Raw genomic sequence first — 22,400 nt, 5'->3', positions numbered from 1 at the left:
AATACAAAAAGTGAAGCAGTCATATGTGCAGTTCACGGGACCTACAAGTACAAACCAATGGAAGAGAAGCACATCTTTTTCTGGTAAGAATCCCTCAAGAAATGTCTCATATATACTTACTGAGAAGATAATTTCTAGAACCACATCTCTGATACAAAGGTAGTAGGTTTCACAGCACAGCACTTTATACTTCATTGTTGACAGTGACAAGAATTTTACAAATGGCCATCTAATTAGGTAGATCTAGATCTCTAAAGCTTAAATTTAGAGCACCTATAAATAAAATTTAGAAAATTCAGAAAAATGAAGTCTTCAGACCATTCTTAAATATTTTATTTTCAGACCCATGTTTGATCATTACTGAGTGGCAGATAGCATGAGATACTCTGTCTGACGTCCAGTGAAGTTTCCTTATGTTGCTGACTAAGACATATCCATGCCTTTTTTATGTTTCCTTTTAGTAGAATATCTATAGGAAAGGCCACACATTTAGAAATGTGAAAATATTAACCAGAAGAATGCTCATGAGTCGAGCCAACATTCTGTGCAAAGATAATTCTGGGTCCACTTAAAACACACTGTCAAACGAGTAATGGAAATGCTGAAGAAGACTAAAAGATGCAACTTACAGTCACTGGGTGCTACAGAAACTAAAATTGCAAACTATAATAAAAAGTGGAATAAAAATGCTACAATGGAGATGTAGTCACAGTAATATCAGAGCAGAGTTCTGTAAGTTCTTCCAATGCAGCTGACACAAAGGGTGTGTGGAGCAGTGCAGAGGGGGACAAGGCTGCAAAGGTAAGCTAGATTGAGATGGTGAAAGGATGTGAATTATAAGCAAACAACTGGGACAGTAGACAGGACAGAAAGGGGTTGTTTATTTAATGTGCTATTTAAGGCTTTTTTAAAGGCATCGTGATCTTGTGGGTGGCATGTTGGAAGGTAATTTGAGTGAGAAAGACTACCGTCAGAAGAGACTAATTAAGAAATTATTGAAATAGACCATGTGAGATTAGGTCAAGGCTGAAGCTAGAGAAGAGCAATGAGGAGGAAGTGTAGGTGTGGGTGAGAGAGAACAGAGAGGAGAAATGCCTGCACTTAATAACCAACTAAGGAGCAGAAAGAGAAAGGATAGAGATCGTGCTAAGGTTTCCAGTCTAGGTCTTTGTGAATAGGTCCATGATTGTGACAAGGAAGACAAGGGGTATATATCAGAGGTGGCTAAAAATCTGAATCTAGAGCTCAATGACTGAAGCATTTTAAGAACACAGTAGGATCTTGTGGACCTGGGATCTGTAGACTTTCAAGAATGCTTATGGAAGGACAAGTTCTCCATGGAGCACTGTTGGTAACTCTGGCCTGGGCAAATTCTGGTGGGCTCCGATGGGAGAGGACGATACAGTTGTATTTGGTGTCACACCTCTCTCCACACTCTAAATTCTCTCTTCTCTAACAGATATTACTCTACAGCATACAGAATTAATGTTGTTTTAGGAACTATTGACTTTAATATTCAGCAGGGGAAAAAAAAAAAACATCTAAAGGCATCAAAGTTGGCATAGTACATTCCCAGACTTGTATCTATTACTGAAGCAGAAGGGCTCTGATGCAGGTTGCGAGAGCCTGATATACTGCATTGTTCCTGACACACAGGCAGACAGCAATCCCTCCCCAGGTCCCGTAAGAGCACTTTACATTTTCTTCCCATCTTTCAGCTCATAAACATGTTTCTCTTCAGAACACACACCATATGCCATTGGAAAACGGTTGTAAAGTTTTATAGATATATTTGAGAGTATTATAAGAGTATAATAAAGCAAAACTAATGCAAAGGAATGGGAATTATTGAACAATGGAATTAAAATATTAGGCACGGATAACTCTAAGCACATTCAGCTTCTGTTTGTTTGTGCAAGTCATAAAACCCAGAACTCTTGTTTGGTTCAAAGATATGAAGCCTTTCAGTTGGGCTTTAAAAAAGAAATCAACAGTGGCTATACTTTATCAGAAGCTTATAGGCCATGAGAGCTAAAGAGTATGTTTCTTATTATCTCAAATAGCATATAGGAGGCTCTCTGTTTTTTTGAGGTGAAAAACAATTTTTTGGCACTTCCTTGGGATTTTTCTAAAGCATCCCTTTTCCTGAAGGGACTAATTACATTCATTTGATTAGCATTTATTGAGTGTCTGTGCCAGTGAGAGTGGCTAAGGATGTAAATATAAAAGATAATTTTTATTACTGAGGAACATGTATTCCAATATGTACCAACCTTCATTTATTTATTCATTCCTTTATTCATTAAGCATCACTAAGTACATAGTACTGTGTGCTTGGTTCATGCAAGATCAGCAATATATACAAGGTTTAGTATTGTAGGTATAACAGCATGTGGGGGGTGGCTTCTGTTTGATACACTTTTGCCACAATCCAAGAAAAAGAATGTCTAAGGGAGCTTGGTTGAGTTGGTGTTTCAAAAAAGAACACAGAGACACACAAGATAAGGAAATGACTCCAAAAATGGAAAATTTGAGGTCAAGGGTCTCAAAAAGACTAGATAAATGTGTAGCAGGTAAATTGAAATTGGAAGAATGCCAGTAGGAAAGTACAGTAGAGGCTAATTATTGGGATTTTGAACCTGATGTGAGTAATAAAGCTTAATGAGGATGGGGAAAATGGTTTGACAATGACCTTTCTAGCAGCCTTCAAGTTTAGCTTTTTAGAAGAATCATTTAGAATGTCATAAAGTAATTTTTTAAAAAAGAAAACTAGAATGGGATGAGAGGTATTTCTATAGCTTTGTAAAAAAAAAAAAAAGTTATATGAAGAAATATTGTGTAAGAAGATAAAGCAAGACTCAGCCAAGCACTGAGAGATTTACAACATTGCTCATAAGCATCAATAGACCCCTTTGTCTACCAAAAATCTAACTCTGTAGCCTAGCTTTCAAGGGTCTCCACTGCTGAGACCCAGGCTCCTTTTCAGTATACCATCAACATTACAACAATTCATCTTCATCACACACCCGGAACTCCAGTCAAGCTTCTGTCTGTGAGTTCTATGTTCTCTCTTTTCCTTTCTTCTTTTTACACGTTTTCTTGTGGCTTACAATGTCTTTTCTCTTTATGCCATGCTGTCCAGACTCTGCACATGCCTTAAAGCCTTGTTCTTATTTAAGAAGACCTGTCTTGGCTCTCCAGCTGGATATATTATTTCCCTTCCATGACATCATTTTCTATTTTGATGATAAGTATTCTTTAAGCCTGTTTTTTCCTTTTCTGTTAGACTGTAAACCCCTCAACAGCAACACTCAGGTATGTTGTCTCTAGGAGTTCTTTCCACAACCTTGCAGAGTGCCTTGTACATAAACAAAACTCAGAAATATTTGTCAAATGAATGAATGAATGTCCAGGCAGAGCAAGGCAGAAAAGTCCCAAAGAAAACATAGAATTTGAAAAAATTCAAAGGTACTATTTCTAGGGGATTAAAAAAGAACTGAGATGAGGGCCAAAAGAGCAATTCTGGAGTCTCGTATGTACAGTGAGTTTCACTCATTTTTATCCTGGATATTGAGAATCTGTGATAAGTCAGATAAGAGCAGAGCTAACAATGATCATAAAGTTATTATGTCCTCAAAAGGACTGATAAGCCATTATCAGTCCCCAAAAAAGGAATGATCTAAATTATTTATTTACTAAACACAATTCACTATTTCCAAGCATCCTAAAGGTACCTATTTATATAAAAAATAAGTTATTGCTTATCATAGTTTATTCTGGCCTGTTTATTAGTAAATTAAATCACTTAAATCACAAGCCTATGCAAATATTTAGCATAGTTCTAACAATTCTGTCTACTAGAAAGTTCTTAATTAGGATTTTTCTTTCACACCTGTGTGGGTGGTCTAAGGTTTTATTGAAATCTGCTTAATTTACTATAGTAGGTGAGATGTTTTGTCTGAGTTATTAGAGAGAATCCAAATATCTAAGATGCAATACATTTTGGGTTTGTTAAAACAAAATTTTGTCATGTAACCAAGATAGTCTTTTGAAAAGGAAATTCATCCACACAGAATAGGAAACATAGTCATATATGGTCAGTTTCCATTCACCCTACACAGGAAAGCAAACCAAAAAAAAAAAAAAAAAAAGTGTTTGGGTTTGTTTCTTTCTCACTAGTTAGTTTATTATAAAAGAATCCCTTTTAAAGATTCCAAAATTAAAGTTAAAACAAAATTATACAAGTTGTGGTTTTACATTACTAAATCTTTTCCTCCAAATGTTATTCAGGTGAAGCTAGATTTTCTCTTTTGCACACTGTAGAAAAAGTGAAGTACTCTCCAACGTCCTATGTGAGGCCCCACAGGTTTTTAGAGAACATGTATGACCCCCACATTCAGCAGATAAAAGGAGTAAGTGGCTTTCCTAAATTCACAAGGCAAGGGCCACCCCACAAATCACTAAGAGATTATCAAATAAACAATTCTCTGTGTGGATGCACAAATATTTGAAGCAGGAGAAGAGTGGGGGTGGATCACCCAGAGTGTTCAAAAGATGCAGGCAAATTTTAGTAGCATCTAACTTTTTTCTGTGAACAGATAGCCGTTGAAACCAAATATTTTATTCCTAGTATCTGTCCAAATAGAAGAGATAAACTCCAAATGGACCATGAAGGCTATATTTTTTCATCCTTGGTTGACGCTGAAGCATATTGAAGGAAATAATATAAAATGCAAAACACAAAATCTTAAATGGACACTGACTATTGAATCTGTGCTTGGAATAAACCTAGTTCTTTGGTTTCCCTGCACTGTCCCTTGGGAAAATGTGCCTCTCTGTGTGTTAAAAATTATTCTGAAAAGTTACTAAAATTATAATGTTAAAGCATTGTGACCCAGTTAACATGACTATTTGCCTTTTCTCATAACAGAGTATTAAGAGAAATAAATAACCTAAAGGTTAGAATTATTTTATTAGGGACTAAAAGCTGGTCAAACTAATGATACATTAAAATTCGAGAAATCTCTGCTATTTGGAGCAGGGTGGAGGAGCCATTTGCTTTGGCAAAGTGATTAAGAAGAAGTTCATTATGAAGGTTTCCTCTGTTTCCTACACATCAGGCATTGTGTCATTCCAAACCATAAATCCACCAATTGATCAGTGACTTTTACACAGAAATCAAGAGTACAAAATACTTCTTCCAAAATAGTTTAATGAAACAAAATCCAAGCAAAATTGAAATTCAAGAAGCTCCATCATGATTTAAAATGTGGTGATGGGGTGTCACAATGGCTGACCAAATTTGGCAGGGACCCATATCTGTTATTGCACATTGACCTGAATCACCTAGGCCACTTCTCTATGCTGCAGGGCTCAGAGCCTGCACCATCCTGACAACCCAGTCACATAGCAGAGCCTAAAGAGGAAAGAGGACACTTAGAATATTGTAATGAAGCTTTCAAAAAAAATCTCTTAAAGATTAGATAGAAAATATAAAAATTAGGGAAAGATGAATGAAGAAATAAAAACACAAAAGTAAATATTGCTATGCATTCATGTATGTTTTCTTGGTCAATAAATGCTCTCATCCATTTTTAAAGCATCTAGATTGTTGATTCTCTCACATTCAAAGGACCAATAAAAAAATTTCATAAATAAGCTAGTATATAAATGTGATGTCAAGGAGTATATGTATTTTTCTTCATATATTTACTTTGCTTATCAGATTTAGAAAATAAGAGAGTCCTCTGGGCTATTGAAGGTACTATATTTCAAACCCTATTCAATTGAATTTTTACTAGTTTTCTTAAACTCATTGGATAGTACCAATTTTAGAGGATAATAAAGGACCAACTCTCAATGAACTGGTCAAACCCCAGCCTCAATATTAGAAGCAGAATTTATTAGAAAAATAAATTTTAACTGCAGGAAGCATAGTAAACTCTTTGTGTGAATATCTTAGTACTGAGTGGCATGTAAAGCATAGGTTTCTAATATAGAAAAATACCCAATTTTCAGAATTTGGGTGAGGACCTAGTGGTGTTGTTAGCATTAAAATTTTTAGTCTCCAGTTCATCAACTGAAAACTGAAGTTTTACCTTTAAAACTTAAATAAATTAAAAACTTAAATAAATGTGTCAGGACCATGTTCACTCTTCCCTAGCCATATGATGGTAAATCTTGACTTTCGAGATAATCGATGATGGTTTGACTAGACCCAAGTATAGAAAAAAAGTATCTGAGGGAATAGGTAACCTTATATTTAATTTGGCTAATCAGAGCAGTTCACTTGAGGACTAAAAAGTCACTCAGTGGCATAAAAGAGTCACAAAATGATCATCCACTAGTCTCTACAATAGTCATATTCTTCTTAGATCAAAGTAGTTTGTATTGTCAGTTTTCAGAAAGAAATGTAAAAAGAGCAAAGATAGTTAAGATCTACTTTTTTAAAACTAAAAGATTAAATGAGTGAAATGAGGAAAGATTAAAGCAATGGGGTTTCTAGAGAACAGTATTTCAACAAAATTTACTTGCTTACTCTCTTCAGGCTGACTTTTGGTAATGCCATATGGTAATTCTCTGTGCACACAGAGGATAATATCAAATAAAATGGAGTCTAATGAAGGTTAAAAAGTTTAGTTTGGAGAAAAGGAAGAATTTCTTAACCAGTCAAAACACTAGAAAGATTGATGAGCAAAGTTGCAAAGTTTCTGTCCAGGAGGTCTTTGACTCTATTCTGGAATATTCATCTTCTATTAATAATTAGAAGTTGTTTGAATTCTATACTTCTTAAGGTTCATAGTCCAGTATTTATAAATATTTATTTACTTGACTAGTTATATTTACCATCACCCATATTACTCCCACAGAAACAAAATAAAATAAAACATATTTCCTAAAGCATAGATTAATGGACTCTGTCCTCTCCTTAAATTAATAACTCTATGTGTTTCCCCAAACAAATAATACAACCTGTAAAACCGAATCTCCAGTATAATTAGCCACCTCCTGATTTTAGAATTATGTCACTTTTTAGCCTTCCTTCTAGTAAGCATGTCTATAAGGTAAGTAGACTACATGAGGCTAATTGCTATTTCTCAAATGCATTCTGCTTCTCTTGACACCGTTCCCAGTGCTTTTAACGCCATTTATCTCATCTCTGCTGCTGAAAGCATTGTCTTTCAAGATTCAAGATAGTATATGCCGTGTCCTGCACTGGACTTGAAGCATATAAACTACCTCCCCAGATCATAATCTACCTGTAGACATGGGCCAGGATGCTGTCTTCCCTGCAATGCCTGGCTTGGTACCCATGCCATACTGCCCCCTCACTCAGTTACTTAAAGTATCTGCACCAATAGCTGAAGTCTTGTGTCAAATTCAAACCAGTTAGGTTTATCTTTGCAACACACAAGTCCCCAGCTCTGAGGATTTATAAGCCCGCACTTCAGCTAATTTCTTGTCCTGAGTTTGGAGATGGGCTTCCTCTCTTAGTATATATTCTGCCGAAGCGAGCACAGGGCTTCCTCTCTTATACCAAACTCAATTCTTGCCGAGGTCCTAAGGTTCTCAGAGCAATAGATCGTTTTCTTTTCTTTTTCATTTTTTTCTTTTCTTTTTAAGATTTTACTTATTTTAGAGAGAGAGGGGAAGGAGAAGGAGCAGAGGGAGAGGGACAAGCAAACTCCATGCTGAGCACAGAACCCAACAGGGGCCCCATCCCAGGACCCCGAGATCATGACCTGAGCCAAAATCAAGAGTCCGACAAATTACCAGCTGAGCTGCTCAGGCGCCCCTTTGAGTGATGGGTGGTTTTTCTTCCCAAACACAGTCATTGTGTAGATCAGCCTCTCTGATCAGAACCCCTCTATGAGGCCTTGGTTCTGGGGTGGCAATCAAGGTACAATGCTGCCACTTCCACACATAAGGGACAACTTGGCAGCAGTGGCCTGATAACATTTCTTAGGGAAACGTATTTATTGAGCATCTACCACGTGTCAAGCACTGTGCCACGAGGATGATTTGGTGAACAAATTGTCATTTACATTTTACTTGGGACGGAGATGGACAATAAACAAAATAAATACATTATAAAGGTGGAAATCAGAAGTGCTAAGCAGGAAAAAAGAAAGGCACAGAAGGAGCACAGCTATGGCTGGAAAGCGGCAGGAGGCAGGAAAAAAATTCCAATTTAAATAGGATGGTTAGGAAAGGTGATATTTGAATGAAGACTTTAGGAAATAATTCCTTTGACATGAGATTCCTACTGAAAAGGTAGCAGGTTCCACCTCCCTAGTGAGACCTCCCGCACCCTTCCTACCATGGCACTGTTTGCCGCATGGTATTGATCTGGCGTGCGTCTCCTCTGAAAGCATAGTGCCCAAAGCAGTGTAAGGCTCTGTCTGCAGGGTATTCTCAAGGTCTGAAATACAGAGAGAAAAGAGTGAAACCAAAGAATCATTTTTTTGGCGCACCGACAAAAAACACAGCAATGTTCATTACTTAGAACTCTCTGCAGGGATTAAGCATGATTATATAGCCCCAGTTTACTAAAATGACCAGGTTTCACCACCAAGTACACACAGCAGACACTTGGCATCCCATTTTTGTAGTGTTTCACAAGCATCTTTAGCAGAGTTAACAATGTAGGCCCAGATTTCTTTCTCCCTAGAGACACTACACATTTCTCCAACTTGCTGTGTTCACATTGATTTCAAAAGGAGCTTTGCACTCACAAGAAAAACACGGAGGGCTGAGTATGTGACCCGTGGTTTTTATAGCCACACTATTAAAAAAAGGGGGGGGGGAAACTCAAAGCATTTTCACATTTTCACATTGACAGGAATTGGCTGTTTTGACAAGGGAAAGTCATGGCATAGGATTTTTTAGATAAATTAACAGAATGAAAGTGCTAAATTAAAATTGCAACATTGATTTCCTTTTTAGCTCAGCTGTGCATTATATAAAAGGGTCAGAGGAAGGATTTATTATGGGCGATGAGTCTCTTGTCGTCCAGTAAGATAGACCACCGTATAAAATAAAGTTGTCCGTTTCAGACACCCTTTGTCTCCAAGGAAAGCTGTCTAGGAGGCCCACGGGTGGCAAAGGCACTGAAAGGAAATGGAAATTGATAATCGGTCCTGTTAGGCTGATTCTCTGCATGTTCAATTCATATCCTTTTGAAAAGAAGAGATTAAGATGAAACCTCATTGAGGAATACACATTTCGAAGAAAATAGAAACAAAGGTTCTGCAAGGCTATTTCAGTTGGTGTCAAATGTGAGAACAAGGCGACACAAACTTATATGCAGAAAGGGCATTAACAAAATCCCCAGACAAAGAAGAAGCTAATAGCAAATATATGCAGCCGCCTTTGTGGATGCTCACAGGAGAAGTGGTACAACTTGATTTACAAAGGACCTGGATAATTATTTGTTACTTGGAGCCAACCCTGCTTCTCCCTCTGCAGAGGGCAGGCACTGACCATCTGCGTGTCTTAGTTTTGCCTTTGTGTGGATGAGAATTAGCCACATTTTTGTGTCTGGTAAGCTTTGCATGAAGAGATGTTTGAAGCACTGGCTTTGTTTTGTTTTAAATCTTTAAACTGTTCCCTCGGCTTCAGCCAGAGGATTATTGCACATCTAACCACAAATAAATTGAAATATCAGCTGAAGAGAGCGCATGTTGCTCACTGATGGACGGCAGGTGGTAGAGGGTTTTGTTTTCAGAAAAGCGCAGGAGGCTGGAAGTGACAGGAGTGATTCTGAGAGAGGGCTGCAACTGTCAGGATGGAGTCCTGGAGGTCAGTAGTTCCTGAGCTGACCTTTTTAAACAAACCCAGAGACGACCTTTTACTGCGTCCTCACAGCAGTAGAGCATTCATGCCAGAAAGGTTGCCCCTCCCTCTAGATATTGAGAGTTTGAACAAAAAGCATATTTTCTATGATAGGGCCCATGTTCAACGCTTCACTCACAGGGCAGCCTGACACTCCCTCTCCTGTCAGCCCCTGACACGCGATCCTAACTGCTCACCTGCTCCACACACACACTAGCGTTTGTGCTCTCCCTCAACACCTCTCTGGGGTCTTTGGTATCATCTTCCTGTCAGATGGTGGAAGGCCGTGTCATTGCCCTGAACGGTGCTCGAGCACAGAGGTGTTACACAGGACTCTTACCTGACTTCTGGGGACACGCCGAAGGGCCCAGATGTGTTGTCAGTGGCATAAAATTCACTTCCCCGTGTTCGTGAGCCAGAGTTCTGGAAGGCACAGGATAGGGCTTGCTTTTCAAAATCCGTCCTGCCTGGCCTCTGTCATGTCACCAGAAATCACAGAAAGTAATGCCCCTAGTGTGCTTCGTACTGCGGGCCTCGGGATCCCTGGGTGGCGCAGCAGTTTGGCGCCTGCCTTTGGCCCAGGGCGCGATCCTGGAGACCCGGGATCGAATCCCACATCGGGCTCCCGGTGCATGGAGCCTGCTTCTCCCTCTGCCTGTGTCTCTGCCTCTCTCTCTCTCTCTCTGACTATCATGAATAAATAAATAAAAAATCTTTAAAAAAAAAAAAAAAAAAAACGTACTGCGGGCCTCTGTTCACGATTGCCAGTATCGGAAGGCAGGGGCCTGTTGCCTCCAAAGCCTATGAAACACAGTGAGGGCTTTTTTGCCTCCGTCACTAAATAGTATTCTATTCCTCAGCCTCCCATTAAAAATGTTCTACGTGACCATAGCGTTTGTCTCACATTCCGAGATGCGCTGTATGGGAGCTGCGCTCCTTCCTCTGGTCAACGTGCAGATGTGGTGTTCATCCTGGGATCTGGGATTCCAGGGCCATGCACCTACATTTAGAACCTTCTTTTCATTTAGGGGTTAGCCCAGTCAGTTTCTCACTAAATTTCAATCTTTAAGTGACCTGGTCTAAAGCACTGAAACGTAAATCATTAAAAGCAAACAGATGAGCTTTTCAAAAGTTTTGAGACAAATTCAAGTGACTATGAAACTAAAAATTATATATTTTTTTTTCATTTTGGCTCTATGTATTTCTCTAGCCTTTTGAGTAAATAGTAAGAGGAAAATTTGGTGAAAGATCCATCGGAAAAGACCTAATTTTTGAATCTGGCAGAAAAAAAAAAATGTAAACAAAGACCTAGAACCTTAATCTCCTGATTGGTACTCTCTTCTTTTTTCTCTCTTTTCATTCTTTCTCTCTCTTTCTCTCTTTCTCTCTGTACTCTTTTCAATGAACATAGCTATTTCCCATTACTCAAGCAGAGAATTTTAATAATGTAGTTCATTATTACCAGACCTAATTTTTGATGTCCTCCTCATCTCTGCCCCTTTACAGAAGCCAAGAACTATGGAATCTATTGCATAATCACCTGCTGTTTTTTACAAATGAAAGTAGAAAGTGTAGAAATTTTGGTATTTTCTACCAAAATAGAAATATTTAGGTGGTCTACCTGCTGGGAAGCCCGAATTTCTGACTTGAAAAAAAAAACTGGTAAAAAGAAATAGAAAAAGCATCTGGGCAGAAGTTTAAGGGTAGGGGGGGAACAGAAAGGAAAAGAAAGGAGGTGTTTTCATAATAGAACCTAAAGATTATAAAGATGCCCAGAAAAGGGAAGGTCAGCCTGAACTGGGATGAGATGCAGAAGGTCTACCAGGAACATCTCCTTTTCCTGGGTGTCAGCAAGGTCTTTTTAGGAAGAACCAAAAAGAAAATTAAAAAGGAAGAATAAAACTAAAAGTGACATTTGAAAAGAAAAGACCAATGAATAGATGAAGTTATCATTAGAGCTCCAAAAAAGGAGAAGTAAGAATATATTTGGTAGAAGAATGAAAACAGAACTGTACCTCAGATCCAGAAGAGAATTAAAGAACAAAGTGGTTTTTTTTTGTTTTTTTTTTTTAATTTTTATTTATTTATGATAGTTACAGAGAGAGAGAGAGAGAGAAAGAGAGAAAGAGAGAGAGAGAGAGGCAGAGACATAGGCAGAGGGAGAAGCAGGCTCCATGCACCGGGAGCCTGATGTGGGATTCGATCCTGGGTCTCCAGGATCGCGCCCTGGGCCAAAGGCAGGCGCCAAACCGCTGCGCCACCCAGGGATCCCAAGAACAAAGTGTTATATATAACTCTTTGGCAGTAAAATCCAGAGAGAAGAAGTAATTTCTTATCAAATATAAACTACCAAAATTTTGAAAATACATAACCAACTAAGCCAGCTAGGTGGCTCAGTTTGTTAAGCTCCTGCCTTTGGCTCAAGTCATGATGTCAGGATCCTGGGACTGAGCCCCACATGGGCCTCTCTGCTCAGCCGGGAGCCTGATTCTCCCTCTCCACTGCTCCTGCCCCTCACATGCGCGTGCATGTGTGTGTGCTCTCTCTCTCTCTCTAATAAATTTTTTTTAAAAGAAACTATATAACTAATAATCATCCATAGAATTGGAAAGCGAATATTTAAACTTACCATTCAAAACGTATCAGGAGCAAGTAGTTTTGCAGCTGAATAGCTGATAGTTTTATCAGAGTTTCCATGTTATTTAAATAATTCCAGCTTTTAAAAAATATAGAAAACTGCCTAATAAATTTATGAACCTTGATCAACGTTACTACCAAAACCCAGATTAAATACTGCAGTAAAAATATATAGACCATTTTCCACTTATGAATAAAGGTGCAGAATTGTAGACCAAATAATATTGAAAATTAAATTCTTGATAGTATAGTGAAACTAAAAGCTCCACGCAGTAGATTCATATTATGGATTAAGTTTGTCTTCTGATCTTCTCTTTATTAATTTGGTAGGATGTGGATAAAGCCCAGTATGCAGTAGGTTGAATCAGTATAAGAGAAAGATAACAGTGCTTGACCTAGCTTCCTCTAGGCGTCCTCTACAATTATACAGCAATAATAAAGCTTTCACCTATGATTCTGAAGTAATCTTTTAGTGAAGATTGTTCAGGAAAAAAGGCTTTGTTCATCCATACATTCATATATACAGTACTTGAAAGCATCAAATAAATGAGTTACTCTTGATGATGATAAGGCATTCAATCAATAAAGGTTTTATTTGGGGAATCTGTAGTGTTAGCACATTCAACCTGTCATTATGCTTTTTATCCTAGGGGGACTTGAGTTTCATGTTCGAGTATCTGCTGGGTATTAGAAGACACTAACCAAAATCAGTAATTCGTCTGTACTACAAACCATTACAGGAAAGAGATTGTGTACAGAAATGGATTCTGTGAGAAAAGCTACCCATTTCTTGCATTTCACGTGGGCAATCTATATCTAGGCCTCCTAAAATGGTATCTCAGTAAGACACACCACAGCCACCCTTTAGAAGGTATCCAAGATGCACTAAATTTGGGTCTCCTCACTGAATATTGAGTCAGCTGGAGAGATCAGTGCCTAAAAAAAACATTTTTTGGTGCTCAGTAAACATTGGTTTAATTAATTGAATCATTCAGACAGAAGATTATCCAGACTTTCAAAGCACTTTGCTTCTCTTCTCTATACACTAACATATGTACAACTGAAGTCACTGATTTAAAAATCATTAGATAATGCTGAATTGTGTCTCCTCTATTAGTTTAAGTGAATGTACCTTACTTTTAGAACTATATTCAGAGAATATTTAAGCCTCAAGCGTGGGGCGCCTGGATAGCTAAGCCAGTTAAGCATCTAACTCTTGATTTTGGCTCAGGTCATGATCACAGAGTCGTGAGATCGAGCCCCACGTTTGGCTCCACGCGTGGTCAATAATAACCCTAAGTGGAGTCTGCTTAAGATTCTCTCCCTCTTCCTCTGCCCCTCCCCCCTCTTAAATGAATGAATGAATAAATAAATAAATAATAAATTTTAAGCCTCAAGATCCTCAATAATGTAGAGTATGAATTCAATAACCACCCTAAATGACACCCTGACAGAAGTAATCCATTACCTGAAGAGAGGCTTCCCAAACCGGCTGGTAGAGCCTAAGCATCATGGACAACACCAACACCAGCCCTCATTCACACAGTGCTACTCTTCAGTCAGTCCCTTCATCATTGGTCAGCTTTAACTCGAGCCCAGCCCTGCAGGAAAGTGTATGGGGCACCAGATTCACCAGCACCTTAAGTTGCTACTGTTTTCTCTTCCGTAATGAAAGGTTATACTGAACCAGGCTTTACCCACAACAGGCCAGCAACATGAACTTTTATTGTCCTGTTTTTTCAGGCTTCTTCTTCTGAGCTAGCATCTCCCCTCTGGCCTCATCATGTACAGAAGGCTTCCCCGGGGGAAAGCTAATTGCATAGAGGTCTTATATCTTAGGTTGGTCAAACACACAAGCACTGCGTACTTCAGCACTGTCAACCACTTTACTTTGAAGAAGCTGAATATCTTTTACATATAGTACCATGGCCTCTGGTTCAGGGGGCTGGTGTATCAGTCTTGTAGAAAATTTTCCTCACATACATAAATACTTGCCAAATATGATCGTGGTTCCACTTCCAGTTTGCAAATGCGCTCTTCACAGCCAGTTCATCTGAGGTGGGATCGACCAGCAGGTGAAAGATGGGAATATCTAGCACCAAGCGTGGACATTCACCATCTAGGTTGTTAATGGGAATGTAAACTTAACTACAGCATCTTGATAAAGTCCATGCTGTATGAATATTGCTTCGAACCACATTAATGCAGAGCGAGAAGGTGACTCTGCATAGATACTTGGTAACTTCTGCTTCACAACCATGGTAAATTCTGCAAGAAAAGTATATTCCAGGTGGAAGGTTCATAAGAAGCATGTGTGCCATTCATTGAGGGTGTTGCTGGGACAGGAGATGTCGGCCTAGTTATGAGCAAAGCATTTTGGGGAACAGAAGGCAGCTGTTTCTTTGGAGCAGCACATGGAGGACTAATTATCACAACCTCTGTTAATATCTTCTTTTCATCGTCAGGTCATTTGCATACAAGGCTGTGGACATGCTCCACAAATGGACCACAAATGGTTCATGATGTGGACTACAAACAAAAAAAATTAGTAATCTGTGTCATCAAACTCTTTTGTCTTCAGAATTCACTTCACTGCTCCCCAGCCTTGGTTTCCTTCCAGCTAAACAGGGGCTGACTCCGGCCTTGAAAGACTGTCAGGAGTAGGAGGTAGGATAATGCAAATCACTCACATCAGTGCCCGATTTTAAATGCTTGTGAAGTAGATAGTACCTTTAACGGGTCTTAAAAGCTTATAAAATCCCAGCTTTCACTCTCTCTCACCAACTGTTGTTTACAGATCTTCTAACTCCCTTACTGACAACTTATTTTTCCAACATCAGTGTATTTGCCACTACCACCTCTAATCTACATACAGTCTTTTTTTTTTCATATTTTTACAAACTGGTTTCATTATTCTAGTGAAACTTCTGCCATACTCATTAACTTCTACTTAAAAAGACTGGCCTACAAAAGACATCACCAGCCAATCAAAAATGTTCTTATTTAATCCACAAATTGTGTATGCAGGGATGTATATACATATAAAAACAATGATTTCTTAAGTTGTAATACTGCATATAATGGTCTAATTCTGCTTTTTATTTCTCCACCCAAAAATATATTATGTAAGAATTTTCTATACTTCTTACAAAACTGCCAAATATGATTTTCTTTTTAATGGCCATCTAGGATTTTGAGAAATTAATGCCAATTTAGCCAATCTGCTATTTTAAATTTTTTAAATAATAAAATCAAAATCCATTTTGATGAAAAACCAGAGAACTTAATACAGCCAGTTCTGCTCCTTGAGGACTTTTCTCTCAAACATAAAATGCAAGACTATGAAAGAAGTCAGAGCAGGAGAGGACCCCAAAGCTAGTAGCCAGCCTTAATTCTGTGTGTTGACACAAAACATTGGTGAAGGCAAGTAGGGAATGAGGCTCCCCAGATTGTTATATGTGTAATAGGATTCAGACCATTGTATAACCAGTAACGGCTTCTTTAGCCGTAAATCAAAGACATCCCATTTAAACTAGGGTCTCTTTTTCGATAAATGAATAGATTGCATTTAAATTATAAACTTAGAAAGGAGAAGTAAAAGGATTACTGAGTGTGGGAGATGAATGAAGAAAAGCAGTAAAGCCTATGTGATCAGAAGGCTAAGTCTCTCAGTCCATCTGACATAAGAGATGGATTATAATGTCTCTGAAGCAGGGGACAGTTTACTTAGGAATTTGGCAGTAATTTGCATTTAAGGAATCCATTAGTGCCATCATATATACAATTCCATCATTGGATGACTAACAGGAATATATGGTATTTGCTTATGATTTTATAGATTCTAATAAAACACGACATTATCTTTTTGAATCATTCTTATTCAGGGAAAACCCACTTTCCTAGGACTGGCTGACGTAACCCACATCAGCCATTAAATGGCATAATGATGCTGTATCTTTTGACATTGTCTGGATATCTTTCTCTGTGTGGCTTATTCTGTCCTAGAAAAAGTATCTCAAAAGAGCAGTGCTTGAATTAATCCCTGCACGATGATCAACAGAAATTTTTCCTAGAAATAACTAAGCCTGTCAACTGCTCCGATATTTACCTCATGCAAAGACCTTCATCCAGAAATTCAAGAGGTAAATTGTGCTCTTAAAAAATGGTATCATGGTTTTCTTTGAAGGAACAATGTTATTTGTGAAATTTTCTCCAAAAATCACCTTAGAAGATATAAATGCAAATACATATTTTACATATTCTTCAGTTTTAAAAATTGGCACTATCTATAGAGGAGATATAGGGAGTATGGAATTCAAGAAACAACAGACATCTATCTTGGAAGCATTCACATCTAGAGTCAACTCAAATCAGAAACATCCAATTAACTACTCCTCTCTGCTTTTTTCCTTCAGTTACTCACATTGATTTCTGGGATAAAGCTGGAAGTAGAACAATGTTTATTCCCTGCTTTTGTTGATGATAATTTTGGTGCTGTTGTTTTATACTTCTAAAATTTGGACTTTTATTTACAAATAGGATTTTAGGAATGATGATGTAATTTTCACATAGCATTGCTCTTGGAATAATGAGATACTATATTATGGCTGCTGACAATGATGAGAAAAAAACCTAGAAATGAACCAGTCAGTATTTGAGGAACATACTATATTTCTTCCATTCTAAGACATGAATTTTTTTTCAGGATGTCTTGCAATTAATTTCTCTTTAACAGATTCTAAATATCTAGAAGTTTTAGTAATAATTTTAAAAATTTATTTTGCTTATAATTTTCCTCTTACTATATGCATAAAAGCGATGTATAGTGACATCTTAAATGTGATGAAATACAATGTTGTGTTTTCAATTTGTAGTAGATAAAGATAAAACAATTCACTGTTTGGGGAGTACTTGTAACTGGCATACTAATACATCAGTGTAGATCCTCTCCCAAACTCCAGTAAACAGAGAAAAACACATTGTCTCGGAAAGTTATTTCACAAAAAATTCAAAATCTTATCCTAATCCTGTTCAGAAAGTCACTTTCTGAAATCTAACTAATGGGGCTTTGGGCTAGAGTGGATTAATGAATTCCATATATAATCCCTCAAAACTCAATTTATTCATTGAATTCACTTCTTTCTCTACTAAACATATTCCCAAAATTTGATGGGTAGCCAGATTAATTAATTGGTTACATATTCTTATTCTTCCTTTCTGATAGTCAACAATGAATACAATCCAAAGTAAGAAAGAAAAAGTAGCACAAAGATAATCCCTAATCTGAATAACTACTTCTGGATAACAGAGAGCCTATAAGTCTTTCTACAGAATTCAAAATATTGGATCCAAGTGTGGATGTCTTACATGTCTTTATATGTATGCGTGTGTGTATACACAGAGTAAGCGCACACATATATAATTACATAGTTATATGTATTTAAAGGGATTTGGCCATAATCTTCTAAAACCACTATTAAGAAGGCAAAAATGCACATGTTAAAATTTCTTTCTCGGTTAATAGAGATGAGGGTAAAAGTTATTGGGGTTTGCAAATTTATTTTAAATAAATTATTTTAAAATACCCACTGACCTACATTTATAGAAAGAAAAACAGTCAACCACAATTGTAATTGTTATCCTGTCAGGTATTTATTAATAGACAGGCGGCTGTCATCTTTGTTAAAATGCTCTAAGTTGACAGAATTTCATTTACATAAATGGGTGGAAAATCCTTTTCTTACTTGTCCAACAAACTGGAGACAAAGTGCCTGCCAATGTTTTAATTTCTTTTTCATGTTCTGGTTAGAGAGTGAGAAGAATGCTTTCACTCCACAGTGTCATGAATATGATAATCTATGGAAATCACGGAAAGCAGGTACTTAAGTTAAGCATATACTGTACTATGGGAATCCCTGATGAATTCAAGTCTATTCTGTTTAGAGAAGATGTTGTTGCCTGTGAAGTGACAGACTGCCAGATGTTCATGAAGTAGCACGGTAATGGGCTCAGATCGTAGCATCTTTCCCCAACCCCCACCAATGACAGCATTTACTTTAGGCTACAGAATGGTCTTGCTTTCATTCTTTAAGAACTAGTGTTTACATTTACTTCTCAACTATCAAATCTTCATTTTCGTAATTTTACTTATTTAAACATGTGGAGCATAAAATTATATAACTATGTGAGTAATTCTTACTTTATGGAGTGTATGCAGTCTAAATGTGAAATAAACAATTCTCCATCATGTAAAACATGCTTAAGCCATTGATTTTCCTTATAAAGTCTGGAAAAAAGGGTTTATGGGAGGGCGGGGGAATGTTTACTTTAGCATATTAAGCACATCGCAAAATGTGCTAAAGCATATGTAAGTTAATAATAGAAAGAAAACTATAACATGTTCCAAGGATTTATATAAAAATAATGCTGATGATAAGGACTAGCATTATAATAAGTGCCTAATGTTTACCAAGCTCTGGCTTCATTTTATATACTTTATATAAAATTATATAATCCTTATTACAACCCTATGAAATGTTATTCCCATTTTATGAATGAGGCAACAGAGATCTTAAACGTAAAACAAAATTTGACCAGGTCCAAAGCCCAGTACATAATGGAACCCAGGTTGAAAGCCAACATCAAGGACTGCACTGTTTATCCTAAATATACTGTTACTCAAACATTCGTTCATTTAGGAACGTATAATGGGCCAACTATTCTTAAAAGGTCTAAGGAAACATCAGTGAACAAAATTTATGAATATCCCATTCTGGTAGCTCATATCTTCTAGAAAGGATGGAGATACAAAATAAGTGAATAAAGAATATGATGATTATCAAAAGGGAGATATACAGAGTATGAGTTGGAGGATCTACTTTCAGTATAAAGGCCCTAAGACTTTTTGAGAACAGAAAGAAGTACATGAGTATGGTTGCAGTGTAGTAAATTAAGAGGAGAGTGGTAAAAAATAAAATTGAAGAGGTAGGCAGGAGCCAGATAAGCCTGCAGTCATTGCAAAGCTTTTAGATTTTATTTTAAGTACATTGGGAAATCATTGGAGAATTTTAAGCAGAGGAGTGACATGTTCTCATTTCTATTTAAGACAATTGCTCTGGCTACTATGTGGAGAATACATTATAGTGAGTCAAAAGAGAAAGGCAAATCAGTTAGGAGGCTACTGCAGTGTTTCTGGTAAGAGACAGTGGAGCCTTGGACTAGAGCCATATCAATGGAGATGGTGAGAAGTGGGGGACATTTAAGATTGTTGTGAGCATAGTTTTGCTGAAGGATTGGCGCTAGAGAGGAAAATAAGAGGAAAAAATGAAATCCAGACCAGCCCTAGGTTTTTGACTTAAGCAAATGGGTCAGCAGTCATTCCATTAACTGAAATAGGGAAGTTTGGGAGAGTAAGATTTGGAGTGAAATAACAAGGGATCTACCTAAGACATGTTAAGTTTGAGATCACTTTTCAACATCTAATTAAATGTTAATTAAGTCACTGGATGTAAGAGTCTAGAGCTCAGTATGAAGAACAGAACTGGAGTTGTAAATTTGAAAGCCATAGCTTAAAAAATGGTATTTAAAGCCATTAGATAAGATCAGATCACTTGGAAAGAGTATGCTGGCAATGGGGAAAAAAGAGTGTCTAGGACTGAGCCTTGGTTATTCCAACCTATAGGTTTCAGAAAAAAAGATTTACCCAATAAAGAAGATACAGAAATGATGTAGGAAAAGAGTAGGATAGTATTTTAAGAAGGAAGGAGGGATCATCTAGTTTGAATGCTGCTGGGAAAGTAAAATGAGCACAAAAGTATGGCCATATGATTTACAAAATAAAGGTTGTTGTTGGCCCCATCACCACAGCATTTCTGTGGCTGAGAATGGAGGACAAATTCCTGCTCTGAATAACTGAGGAGTGAATGGGAAGTGAGGGTGGGAGGACAGACACTACTAGCAGTGCTTAAGAGAGGTTTGAAGGGAAATAGGTAAATGAGGATGCAGGGAAGTGGTTGCAGAGACAGAGTTCTTTTATTTGTTTTCTGTATTTGTGTTTAGGATGGGAGAGATTAAAGCATATTTGTGCGTTAACAGAAATAATAAGAAAATGAGAGTGAATCAGGGGATGGTAAGAGATAAAAATTAAAGAAGCAAATTCCTTCATGTGATCAGATGTATAGAAGAAAGAGCCCTCAGTGGATCTTTTGAAAGAACCAGGACGCTTCCCATCATAACAGAAGAAAAGATAGGGGGTGATAGTACAGATGAGAGAGATTTATAAAATTCAGAATAGAAAAGTTACTTCAGTATTTTTAACACCGATAATGTGAGACCAGATCCTCAAATGAGAATGAAAAGGGGTAGCCCTTTAGAGTTTAGGAGCAAGAAGATATAAAACTGTCCCTAGGTAGAGTGAGAAAGCTGATGAGCCATGTAGTAACACAGCAAGGCTTGTTGGCACTAGTGAATGTCACTTGAAATCATGGTCGCAGAGTTGTGCAGGGAGCAGTTGTGCTCTGTAGCGTCTTCAGTTTTCAAGTGTAAATATGGACAGATTGGATGATTGGGTTATATATGGGCATTGATTTCACCTGTTGGATATGAGATAGGGTTAGAGGTTGTGTGATAGGATTTGATCTTAAATGATCAGATAAATGTGTATCATCAAAAATTGTGATAAATGTTGCATATGTTTTTGTAGGATTATTTATGTTTAATCCCATTACATTACAAACTATACTGCAAACTCCCTGAGGATAGGGATCATATCTGTTTTGCCCCCTATTATGTCTTCACTGCTTAGTGCATAGACTGAGTCTTTCATAAGAACACATCTTATTAGAGCTTCTCCTTGGTATCTTCTCCTAAAGCATCAAAAATCATACAGTAACTTTATATGAAATAACAGCCAAACAGCTCAGAAAGGACCCAGCCAGTCAATGTAGAGGAGAAGGTGAGAGGCTTGGAGGTGAGAGACCTAGGTTTGGGTGTGCTCTGCCATTACCATTACGTGGCACTGGGCTTCGTGTACTCACCATATCTGTGGGCCTCAGGTTTCATCAATATTATAATAATTCTGTTATTGTGGAAATTAAATCAGACAATATACAAAAATAATTTCTAAAACTGGAAGTACTGTTAACTATGTTATTTAGTTTTAGAGTTTGGTCCTAATACCTCTCGGGACATGCAATGTTCACCAACTGGCAGATATCTGATGAAGCTTGCTGAGAAAATTATGTACAGATTATTCTTCTCCAAGCCTAATGGCCAGTTTCTTTGACTGCTGTTTTCATTTTGTAGTATTAGCCATTGCCAAACATGAGGCTCATCTTTATAATAGACTTTGGCAGTCAAGAGCAGGAGTGTCTAAGTACCATCAGCATGGACTATTGACCATAGGGCCTGCATGAAGCCCACAGAAGTCAAGTGAGTTATTGTTTCCAGAAGCTTGATGTTTGATCTAATGCAATAATTACCTAGATTCACAATTGTTCAAAGTACATTTTCAATAAAATAATGGCTTCTTAAGAACTGTGGCCTACAAATATTTTTTGTTGTTTGACTTTTTTTTTTTTTTTTTTTTGGTTTCTGTTTGATTCTGTTGTTTGATTTTTTTTTTTTTTTTTAAGCCGGAGAGCGAAATAGTTGGTCATTATTATTTTCTTGATAGAAAACTTTAAGCAAAGGTCCAGGAAAATACAAAGAAATTATTTGTGTTGAGCTCTAAGCCTTGAATCTAAATTGATTTGTTGGAACTATACCTTGCAATACCTTATTATTACAAATGTGTTAGTCTGTAGGATATTGTACAATTTTAAAGCAAGTGTTATTATCAGGGATTGGCTTATGTAATATTATGGATGAGGGCAAAAATTACTTGTTTGGTCATTAAACATTAGATGAGTCTCATTCTTGCCAAGCATTGT

The 22,400-nt window shown here is 37.4% G+C and overlaps 1 protein-coding gene and 1 pseudogene across 3 annotated transcripts in view; one reads left to right on the top strand and one right to left on the bottom strand.

The window, feature by feature from the left end:
- Positions 1–22,400, top strand: part of DPYD (dihydropyrimidine dehydrogenase) — a 798,341-nt gene that overhangs the window by 741,882 nt on the left and 34,059 nt on the right. The gene's annotated exons all lie outside the window — the stretch shown is intronic.
- On the bottom strand, positions 14,112–14,934 carry LOC144318165 (AKT-interacting protein pseudogene; annotated as a pseudogene).

The sequence above is a fragment of the Canis aureus genome, chromosome 8 (assembly GCF_053574225.1).
Source record: "Canis aureus isolate CA01 chromosome 8, VMU_Caureus_v.1.0, whole genome shotgun sequence".
NCBI classification, from domain to species: domain Eukaryota; kingdom Metazoa; phylum Chordata; class Mammalia; order Carnivora; family Canidae; genus Canis; species Canis aureus.
Note: the sequence above shows the minus strand (reverse complement) of the source record. Positions and strands in the feature narration are given on the sequence as shown.